Genomic DNA, 11,622 nt, shown 5'->3' with positions numbered 1-11,622 from the left:
TTTTTATATCACCTGACGTAAATAAATCGTAAGACCCACACATCGTTATAATTATTTCTGGCTAAAGAAAGCGGGTTTGCGCGCCACACACCATATTATTATTGTTAGTCGTTACGCAGTTGGCAAGCATGTAAAGTTAGTGATGCCATGACCTATCGGTCGTGTTGGGCATACGTACATTCGTGCCCCTCCGTGCCAATTTTCGTGTATACCAAGTGAACGAGACGCGAGTTACGCGAGTAATATTTTACTATTGGTACCGGCGGCCACGCCGACTGACACATTCGGCTTCGCATGAAATGGCTTGAAACGGCAGAGCGCGGGAGGCAGCCTTGTAAAACAAATCGAATGTACGAAATAAAAGATAGGATATGAAGGGTGCAAACGCGTTAGCGAGCTAGTTACTACGTGCATATCTGCTACGTTCTCATGGTTATCTCCAGTTATTCTCTCCTGCAGCAAGTTTACGTTCGTCATTCCACACGAAAGTAAGTTAAGCGCCTTCTCTCACGATGAGGTGCGCGCATGATGCGTTCCTCAAACAGCCGCTGAAGCGTGGACCAATGCGGTAACAAACCGCTGAAAGGATATATACAAAATTCTCGTTTCACAACACACAAACGCGTTCTCTGTGTGATGAGTCGCTGCAGTATTATGATTCATTGACCGCAGTATTAAATATTGCCCAAATTTCCGCAATTTTAGCTAATAGCGGCCAAAATATCAGGCGCGTAGCAGACGCTCGCCGCTTTGACGCGGCTTCCGCCGCGGAGAAAGCCCACGGATTGGATGGATGCTATGAGCGTCCCCTTTATAACGGGGCGGTGACATGTCTGCCACCAGGCTCGAAGGAGAAAAAAAAAAAGAAAAAAAAAACTTCCTTGTTTCATGTTGTCCTAATGCCTTATCTACATTGATTAAATCTATGTTATTATACCAAAATATAAATTCACGGTCCATCTCTCTGCCTCTTAAGGCAGAATGACCTTTTTTTCCCCCAATTATTTATTTTTGTACTTTATCTCTACTTTTCTGCCACAATACTCTAACCGTATCTTACTTATTTCTATCGCGGACGTGTTCAGCTTCCATTGTTGTCCCTAAAACCCAAGGCTTCATGTAGACTCGTGCCCACACGTATACCTGGGTGAATATCGCCACATTCAATCAGTACATGTTCCATCGTTTCCTTAGTTCCCCCGCAGCATGTACATTGTTCTTCTTCGTTACTGAATCTCGCTTTATAACTACGCGTTCTAAGGCAGCCCGACCTTGCTTCAAACAGTAAAGCGCTTCCCCTTGAATTATCATAAAACCTTTCCTTCCTTATTTCGTTTTTTCCTTTTCGGTAGTTACTCAGAGCCGGCTTCTTTTCCATCGCTGTCATCGAATAAGTCCTCTTCACCTCTCTGACCTTCCGCTTAATGCTTCTTGTTGCCATATCGCCCGCACTGCCAGCCGTATATTTACTGGTGAGCCTCCTAGTTCTTTTTCTCCACTGCGTGTCAACGCTTTTTCTGTACAAATACCTGAAAACCTTCTCTGCCCATCTACTCTTCTTCATTTTCCTCAGCCTCTCTTCGAATCTCATTTTGCTCTGCGCTTCCCGCACTTCAAAGCCTGTCCATCCCATATCAACCTTTACAGCCTCATTTGTCGTCTTCCCGTGAGCACCCAACGCGAGGCGGCCCACCGTCCTTTGATTTACATCCATTCCTGATTGTACCTCTGACTTCATGCACACCACTGAGTTCCCAAATGTAAGCCCCGGGACCATCACACCCTTCCACAGCCCTCGAAGCACCTCGTACCTATTCTACCCCCATAAAACTCTGTGCTTCATAATTGCAGCATTCCTCTTTTCCTTTGCTACCGATGCTTTCTCTTGTACCTCCATATATCTATCCCCCTCATTTACCCATACTCCGAGGTACTTGTACTCGCTTACCCTCGGTATTTTTTGGCCCTGTATAAAGACCGCATGGTCTTCGTGATCATTGAATACCATCAATCCACATTTTGTTGCACTAAATCCTAGTCCTAGAGCCTCACATTCCCTTCCGCATATATCTGCCAGTCCACGGGCCCACGGGTCCTAGAGTTACTGTATATGCTACCTTTAGGTAGCAGAGTTGCGCATAGGTCTGGCTAGCAACCACAGCTATGCGGCGAAGACGCGCTCCGTTTTTGCAGGCGACATGCCTACTGGGTCACCGATCGGCAAGTCTGGCATGTCGAAGACCGGTGATTAACTTTACTGTGAATGACTAGTGTCAATCCAGTTCGCTGCAGCGGCGCGATCGAGAAATACAAAAATTGACCCGAGCGTCAGCTTCTCCGCAACGCTTGGTTGCTAGCGGCGTTTGGAACACGGATGCGCAACTCTGCTACCTAAAGGTAGCATATACAGTAACTCTAACGGGTCCGGCACGGCAGCGCCGCGGCGCGGAAGTTCACAGCAAAAGGCCCTCGCTCCTCCCATGTAATCGCGCGGCGCTTTGGACATACTCTAGTTTCGATATCGCGTACTGCCGCGTGTGTTTTGCGCGCTCGTGAAAGTCGCTCTGACAGAAAGTTCGACAAGATGCCGCATACATGTGATGTTGCCGGATGCACGAATGGTGCACGCCGCCAATGCACGCCGCCGCGCAGTAGATTCGGGCAACGTTGGCCACGGCAGCAGCCACGTGAGAAAGACCGCTTTCAGGCGGGTGATTTGAAGTGCGCTAACGCGATGCGGACCACTAAAACATGATTTTATTTCAGGATAAGCACTTCCTTGGCACAAAAGTAGCACTACGAGGTTTCTGGACAGCTATTTCAACAATCAACGTCGACTTAATGTGCCTTTAGTGTCCTTTATTGTCCTTTAGTACCTTTAGTGTCCCTTTAAGCGAGCTAGACAAGTGGCAGCCTACGAAGTCGTCGTGTATGCAGTGATAGCATCATGACATATGTTCTTCTGCCCCTCGAAAAATTTGATACGTATTTTTACACGTATATGTATACGTGTCTGTGGGTCACTTTCTCAGTGCCGTAAACGCTTCACCTCTAAGTTTTTTTTTTTTTTTTTTTTTTTTAGGGGCGAAGCTCCTCTTAGTCTAACCTTGTCACGTCTCCGTTGTCTGGCGTAACCACCTTTGCAAACTGCCCACTACGATCCATCACCGATGCTTTGCAAACTGCCTACTACTTCGTCTTTGCAAACATCCCACTACGATCCATCACCGATCCATTACTTCACCGACCATAAAGCCGTTATAATGAAGGGGGAACGGAAGCCACGTCTAGCTACCACTTATGATTAATAAAATTTATTGTATAAATACATATTGTTTGTCACGTCTTTGATGATGTACTGGGCTATCGCTTTGATTACTGCTGGGCGAAACCACTGAAGATTTTACGGTGTAACCATGATTGCTTCAGGAGCTTCGCCCAAGCTCTTCATCATTCACCCGTGGATATGCAAATACAATCAGTGACTTACGAGCGTGAAAAAACATTAACGTATGAAGGGACGTGAAGTTCAACTCGCTCCTCGTGAGTTAGCAGCTGATCGTTCATCGTCGCTGTCACCCTGGGTGCTTGCACAGCCTTCTACGTCCAGTGAAAAATCCTCGTCGTCAAGATGGTTTCTTTCAACATCACTGCTGAAAGCAATCTGAAGAATATCTTCCGCCAATAAACGACTTTGACCACTCCGCGTCACCAAAGAGACGTCTAGGCGCAGAGAACATATTGGTCTCAAACCGGTCAACAAGCAAATCGCTTGCAGTGTGCTGCCACCTATCAACAAACGTACAAAAACAAGCGGCGCAGCGCTACTGGTGAACGCGATGGCGTTGAGAGCGTTCGCTCCACGAAAGGCGTGGAGCGGACGCGTCCTCGAATGACTGAAGCGTCGCTCGCACGATTCATAACAGCGCTTTCCTGACAAAGGACAGAGGCCCTATTTTAACGTATCGCTAACTTGAGATTGCTGAGCTATAGAAGAGCACATCGCGAGCCCGCCCGACCTCCCGCGTACAATGTGATGGGATTCATGCACTACAAAAACACTGCCGAATGCTATATGGAAGTAAAACAGGGTGAGTTCCAACTGAAAATGTAAGCTGATAACAATTAACTAACCTACGTGGCTACAGAAAACCTCGCGAAGCTGATATGTGTACGCTGTGGGCTATCATAAAACGCGCGAGTGGCCACATTTTTCACGAAAACTTCGCGTCTCGTGAAGTCAGAATCATTATTCCCGTGTCACAGAGGACTCGGTTTGTTCACTAATGCAGGAAACATGCAAAGTCGTAGTGCTCCTTTCTTGCTAACGCGTTAACACTGAGGCTAGCGCAGCCGAACAAGGGAGCGATTGCGTAGTGCTGCCATTTTTTCGTCTACTAACCCTCCTAGAGAGGACGCTCCTGAATTCCGCGTGGCGGCGCGACAGTCTACGGGCATTTAAAGCCCCTTGATTTTGAAAGTAGCGACACTCTCCTCCGCGCGCGCGTTTTCCTCAATTCTTCTCGAATTTTTCCCCTTCCCTGGCCGGCGCGGTGCGCACGGCATAAAAAAAAATTACTCCCAGGTAGGAGTAAAATGCTTGTCCTCTAGCGACCCCCCTATTGGGAGTTTTTTATACTCCGGACTTCCTGAGTAAAGCTTTCACTCCGGCTGGCCGGAGTTATTGCGTGGTGCCTCCGGAGTATTTTTTGCTGTTCTTTCACTCCGGCTAGCCGGAGTTCTTGCGTGGCATCTTCGGAGTATTTTTCGCTGTTCTTTCACTCCGGCTGGCCGGAGTTTTTGCGCGGCACCTCCGGAGTATTTTTCGCTGTTCTTTCACTCTGGCTGGCCGGAGTTTTTGCGCGGCACCTCCGGAGTATTTTACAAATTTCCTTACTCCGTCCGGACGGAATTTCAGTGAGATGCATCGGAAGTATCTTTCTCTTTGCTCCGCTGTTACAGTTTCTTTACTCTATGCTGATCGTGTAACGCGTTGGTTACGTGAAGCAATTCTCATCAAAACACTGCAGAGTCACTGTGTACTTTTTTCCACAGAGCTCTAGCAGATCAAATTCAAGAGAACATTTCAGTTCTTATTATTTCATTTATTCACAATAAGCTGCAGCTTTCGGTTCATGATCCAGCATTTGGGAAAGCAAACAAAGATGCAAAAAGCCACTAAAAAAACAAAGCAGAAGTCAGATCTTGTGAAATCAACAGCACTCAAGTTTTAAGCGCAGCGTGTCGAAATGAAGCCCAGAATGCTGCAAAAAAATGCACAACAAACGTAGGAAGCGTAGTCGCCGGGAACCATCCACGACGGACCATCCATCAGATCCATTGACGGCGCAAGGGTACAGCTGATTTCTTCCTGCATAATTGAGCAAAAATGTAGTACATGAGAACTGTAAATCATGCCACGAACACGAACACTGAGGACACTAAAGCCACAGATACTCATTAAATCCCATGCAGGGTGCCAGTCCATGAGAACACCCAGGTTCTTACAGCATAGTCAATACTAAAATTAACGACAAAGTTTGACAGAGCAGTACTAATTAAACGGACCACACAAAGAACACAATATCACAAAGAAGTCAATATCCAGAAGCACATCCCATGTACTCTGGTGTCAGCCAGCCGCTCTGTGATAAAAACACACCTCCGCGCCGCGAATAAAGTGCAAAACGCGCGAAACCTTTCCATACATTTCTAAATCGATACCTCTACTTCTGCTCAATCTTTCAAAGCCATTTTTTTTCACTAAAATGAGCGAATTTCGGTACTTTCGACGAAAGTATCACGAATACCTCTCCCAATGAACTTGCTAATTTTATAAATTAATATTAATGGTTATTACAGTTGCATTTCAATCTGTGCTTATCGTCCTACCTGCCGCATATTAGGCGCTTCCAGTTTTTATGCTTCCGGCCGCTCCATAAAAAAAGCGTACCTGTATTCTGCTTTGCAAGACAGGCTTCGGGGCAAGTTGGCGTTGTACCTTTCTTTCTTAATTTGCTGCGCCCGCTCTGTCATGAAACTTTTCGTAACGGACATTTTTCAAAACAGTTATTGCGTGGGCATGTATAGTTTCCAAACCTACAGCCTCGAGCACAAATTTAAAAAATTACACCCACTTAACAAAACAAATCGTCAATAAAAAAATACAAACTTTACGCCACCTATGCCGATTGCATCTTCAGTACATACTAACAGAAATGAGGGAATGACGACCAGTCTACTCAACTCGCAGTTTCTTGCAAACGTCGGGCAGGAGGCCACGGATGGTGTTGCACGCCGAGGTGTCACGATGTGTGCACGAGGATTCGAGGAATTTCCTTTTTCCCTCTTTTGTTCACGGGCCAGCGTCGTTGCATTGCAGGTCCAAACTATCGCCCGTCTTCGAGCACTGTTTGTCAGAGAGAGATAGAGAGAAATGTTTTATTTACAGAGACACTCTACTTGAAGGTGAACATCTTGACAGTTTTAACTGTCTGGTCGGGGAGATAAACTGAGATTTTATTCGGCCTCCAACCCCCCCCCCCCCAAAAAAAAAACTACGTACATGGCGTTGGCAACAGGGCGGAAAAGAGAAAAATAAAAGCCGCCTCGGCAACACGGAACAGACTGCTAATTTCTCAAGAAGGTGCCCTCTCTTTCTCCTTCATTTTCTTTCATATGCCATTTCCCCTCGCCCCAACGACGTTGAGCCGTGCTCTCTAATGCGTTGCAGAAATAAGCGTTTTTTTTAATCCTCAAACCAGTACTACTATATGCAGTAACCCCAAACATGGAAGGGGTCGACAGACCATAACCTAGCCACTGTACCATAACCCCTCTTCCAACGAAACGTCAAGCGCCCCACAACCCGTTTTTGTGCCAAGCGACCCCTGCCTTCCTGTCGCATTCCCCGTCGCCTACAAACTGGTCTCGTCAGCCCCCTCTCTCCCTTTCTTGTTATGGACGGACCACATTCTCCAAAGTGTCAGTTACATTTCTATATTGATATATCAGATACAACTTATCATATCAAATAATTTTTCACCAAAATGAGCACGTATATGCGTTCTAAAAATCTGTACCAAAAACCTTTCTCTAGCTCAATTCGCTAAAAATATAAAAAATGAATACTGATTTCAGTTTTTCATGTTCTATTAGTTAAGTTTACATGAAAGATCAAGTTTATTAACACGTAATGATAGACCTCAGCCTGGCGTATATTTACTTATAACACTTCACAACTCTTTTCCATCAATGCACATCGCTGGTCACTCCGCGCTCCAAATATTACAGTGCTGTGTCTAAAGTTACCGCAGATATCTATATTTGTTAAAAAGACATCTGGTCCAAACAACGCGTTTTCGAAATTTCCGCTGGATTTTTTACTGCCACCCTGTAATGCCAACCTAGTCTTGGTAACCTGTTTGGTTATCAACACAACAGTACCCAATTTTAGCACTTTTCGACAAAAATGGCGGAAATAATTTAACAAAAGCTCACTCACCAGGTTTGCGCCGCACCCGCGACCATCCGCTTGTTCGCCACTGGCGAGATCACAATGTGTCGTTTGCTGCACGGCACCATCACGCGATTAGGGTCCCGCAACTTGCTGCTGTCGATGAGATGACAACCTTCGTTGACGCTTGTAGTCGCTTGTAATGTCCGCAAGGTGCACAGAACGATTTCCTTTTTCCGAACGCGGCCGAAGGCTTCGGACAATCCTCGCTGCACTACGACGCGGACACACGCGCTTCAGGCAGGGCACTGGGGAGACAGGGGATTGGAATGCAAGATAAGCGAACTCGTCGGACGGGTTGGACGGCCGGCGGCTTGTGTCGTCAAATTCTTGCTCGCAGGCCTGAAAATCTTAGGAGGTGTTGGTGGAAACCGGTCTGCCGGCGAGGCTGCCTACGTCACTCCTCCAGCAGCCAATGGAAAGCCGCTGAGCGATGCTCCGGAGTATTTGCGGCATGAGCTCCGGAGTATAATCAGGGAAAGGGCGCCCTTTTCCTCCCTCCATCGCCCGCGGGAGGACAACGGCGGTGAATGAACGTATATACTCCGGTACATTCCGATGTGTTCGAGTTGGGGAGAGGTCACCGGAGTTAGGCGGGAGCATCATCCCCCAAGACCTCCCAGCTGGGTACATTTTCGTTTACAGTGTGAACCCTCCACTGGCTCGCCGAAGCCGCATTAGAAACACTGCGCGCGCTTGTTCGCTCGGCCCTTTGAAGTATTAAATGAGAATCTGTCGCTTAAAAACCGTCGCGACGAAAGTGGGCTTCCGATAGGACATATTGACAAATATATATTTTTAAGACGCTTCGACAAATACACGCGGATGCGTTTCGAAAAAAAAAAAAAATGAGTATACCAACTGCCGGCAGAGCGGTTTACTTCTCCGTCGTCGCTTCGGCTGTCCGTAACGCGGTGGTGTATTAAGCGCATATAATGCAAGCAGCATAAAGTATAGTCGAGAATTTCGTTCGTAATTGTTGTCTTGATGCGCTCAAAGAAGGTAGCCAGGAAGAAATGTGGTGGTTTACTTGAATTGCTCGAGTCCGCCGCGGTGGTATAGCGGTTACGGTGCTCGGCTGCTGACCCGAAGGTCGCGGGTTTGATCGCGGCCGCATTTCGATGAAGGCGAAATAGTAGAGGCCCGTGTACTTAGATTTAGGTGCACGTTAAAGAACACCAGATGGTCAAAATTTCCGGAGCCCTCCACTTCGGCGTCTCTCATAATCACCTCGTGGTTTTGGGACGTAAAACCCCAGATATTATTATTATTATTGAATTGCTCCAAATGAGTGGGCCGGAAGCCTTTTTGTGCCAATGCCGCTGTCAGACACGTACGCACGAACATATATACACATGCGCGTACACACGCAATACAAGCACGCACGCACGCGCATACACACACGATACACACACACATGCAGATATACACACGCGCACACACGCGATACAGACACGCCAGCACATACATACCCACGCACGTACCCACGCGATACAGACATGCACGCGCATACACGCGCGATACAGACACGAACGAACGCACATAGACACACACGCGCGTACATACACACGCGCATATACACGTCATAGACACGCACGCATATACATGCACGCACATACATACATACGCTTGCGATACAGGCACGCACGCACGCCAGTACATACATGCACACGCGATACACGCTCCCAGGGGCGTAGCCAGGAATTTTTTTTTTTTGGGGGGGGGGGGGATTCAACCATACTTCATGTATGTTCGTGCGTGCGTTTGTATGTGTGCGTGTATATATACGCAAGCAAAATTGAAAAATTTCGGGGGGGGGGGGGGGTTGAACCCCCAACCCCCCCTTGGCTACGCCCCTGCACGCACCCATATACATCCACACGCGGGTGCAGTCACGATAGACACGCACGCACATACACACGCGCGAATATACACAAGCGCACGCACGCACGCGCAGGCGCACACATACACACACATACGCGCGCACACGCACATACGCACGCCCCAATACGGACATGCACACACACATACGTGCGCGCACGCACAGGCGCGAAGACACACAAGCGCACGCACACCATGGCGCACACATACACAAACCTACGCACACGCAGGCACGCACATGCACTCGCACACACGCAAAAACACGTGCGCACACGCACCTACACACGCAAGCGCACACATGCACACATACAAACACTCATGCACCCGCACACACAAGCCTGGAGGGTTCATGGCGTGCGCGAGCAACTAAAAGCGCGCGGTTTCCTTGCGCGCGCTCTTCGTGACGTCAGGGTCACCTGACTGGGAGGTATCGCGCGTCGCAGCCACTCAGCGTTGCGGATGCGCTGGCTCCGCGAAAGAGAGGGTGAAAAAAGAGGAGGTTGAACGCGCGACGAGGGTGCGGCGGCGTGGATAAAACAGCGCCGCTACTTTCCAACATCTAGGGACTTCACGGGCATTCCGAATACCACTAGACGCTTACTATAGTCAACGTCATCAGCCTGACTGCAGGATGCAAGGCAAAGGCCTCACCCATGACTCGCCAATCTTCCTGGTCCTGTGCTTTCTGCGACCACGTTATCCCCGCAAACTTCATCTCATCTGCGCACTTCCCTTTCTGCCTTTCCCAAGCACTTGCCTTCACTTGGAGCCCAGTCCATCACTCTTAATGACCAGTGGTTATCTTGTCCTCTTGCTACTTGCCCTGCCCATTTCTTTCTTCTTTTTTTTTGCGGTCTGCGATACTATAATCCTAGAATTCAAGTTCCCAGACAAAACATTCCTCACTCCTGAATCACTGTACAATGTTTTCCTTCAATATCACTCAGATCGGGCTCAGCAATAAAACACTGCGTATGCTTTTTTTGCTGAATCATTATTTTTATTCTTATTACGCATTATATTGCCTTGCCGCTTCCAGGCATTGCGCTTCGCTGACAAAGGGTTTATGAGATGCAAACTATACGGTAGCCAAAAACTCATGCCTTTGCAAGTGACCATCGCGTCAGTGCTGTAGCCAGGAGTTCGTTGCAAGAGGTGTTCTACCTACACCCTGTGTGCATCTGTGGAACATGCTTAGTGTGTCCCAGCTAACTCGGGGCAAACAAATTAAAACAAAATGCCATTAAAACCAGGCCGATTAAAACAAGAGTGTGCTCACTTGCTTCCGTTTTTCACATATAGCTCCACCAATATTAAGCTTGGATAAAGGTAATTAGGAATGACGTGGCCGGCCTGAAATTCTTTAGCATGATGTTATCGTCATGAGGATTTTCAGTGTGGCACAACAGAGTGAAGCACCTTGTCTGCACTACCGACACGCTGGGTGCCTTGGCATTTGATTAATATCTTGAATTACGTGCAACTCTTTGTTAAACACAATATTAATGAGAACTAACAGACAATAATGCCAAGGAAAGTATAGGGGGTGTTATTTGTAGTAATTAAGATATAAATTAGGATATAAACATTTATATCCTAATTACTACATATAACACCCCCCATACTTTCCTTGGAATTATTGTCTGTTAGTTCTCATTAATGTTGTGTTTAACAACGAAAAAGGAGCCTTTAAAAGTCACCTTCTTTCCTTCGTGCAACTCTTTGAATTTCTAAAAAAAAAAGGGGGGCTACAATGAATTGTCACACCCTACAACTTTCCCATATGAACAACTGGCCTCGAGTGTCTAATAAAAAGGTAAGAAGTTTTTGTAAATTAGCCTCGTCAAGGTGGCCTTTGTAGCCGCAATTTATTTTTGCCTCAACATTCAGTCCGCCTGCAAAGACATCAGGTGCCTGAAGAAAAGAAAAAAAAAAACATGTGTGCGTATGTGTGTATGTATGTATGTATGTATGTATGTATGTATGTATGTATGTATGTATGTATGTATGTGTGTGTGTGTGTGTATATATATATATATATATATATATATATATATATATATATATATATATATATGTATGTAACATGAAATGCAGGTGCATGTACAAAAGCAAAAAAAGGTAAATTTATCCGGCGTCTTGAGAGGGCAGTATCACTGTCTTTTTGCTGCTGCTGCTGTTTGTCATTTTTCTAGCTACTGCACAAGCACTTGCCCCACCTCTTG

General features: G+C 46.9%; 1 protein-coding gene across 1 annotated transcript in view; it reads right to left on the bottom strand.

Moving 5' to 3' along the window:
- The window catches only part of LOC119404561 (SCL-interrupting locus protein homolog), a 55,192-nt gene that overhangs the window by 8,409 nt on the left and 35,161 nt on the right, over positions 1 to 11,622 (bottom strand). The window lies entirely within an intron of this gene.

This window comes from Rhipicephalus sanguineus, chromosome 9 (genome assembly GCF_013339695.2).
Source record: "Rhipicephalus sanguineus isolate Rsan-2018 chromosome 9, BIME_Rsan_1.4, whole genome shotgun sequence".
Classification (NCBI taxonomy): domain Eukaryota; kingdom Metazoa; phylum Arthropoda; class Arachnida; order Ixodida; family Ixodidae; genus Rhipicephalus; species Rhipicephalus sanguineus.
The sequence above is the reverse complement of the archived record's forward strand: the minus strand, read 5'-3'. Positions and strand labels throughout refer to the sequence as shown.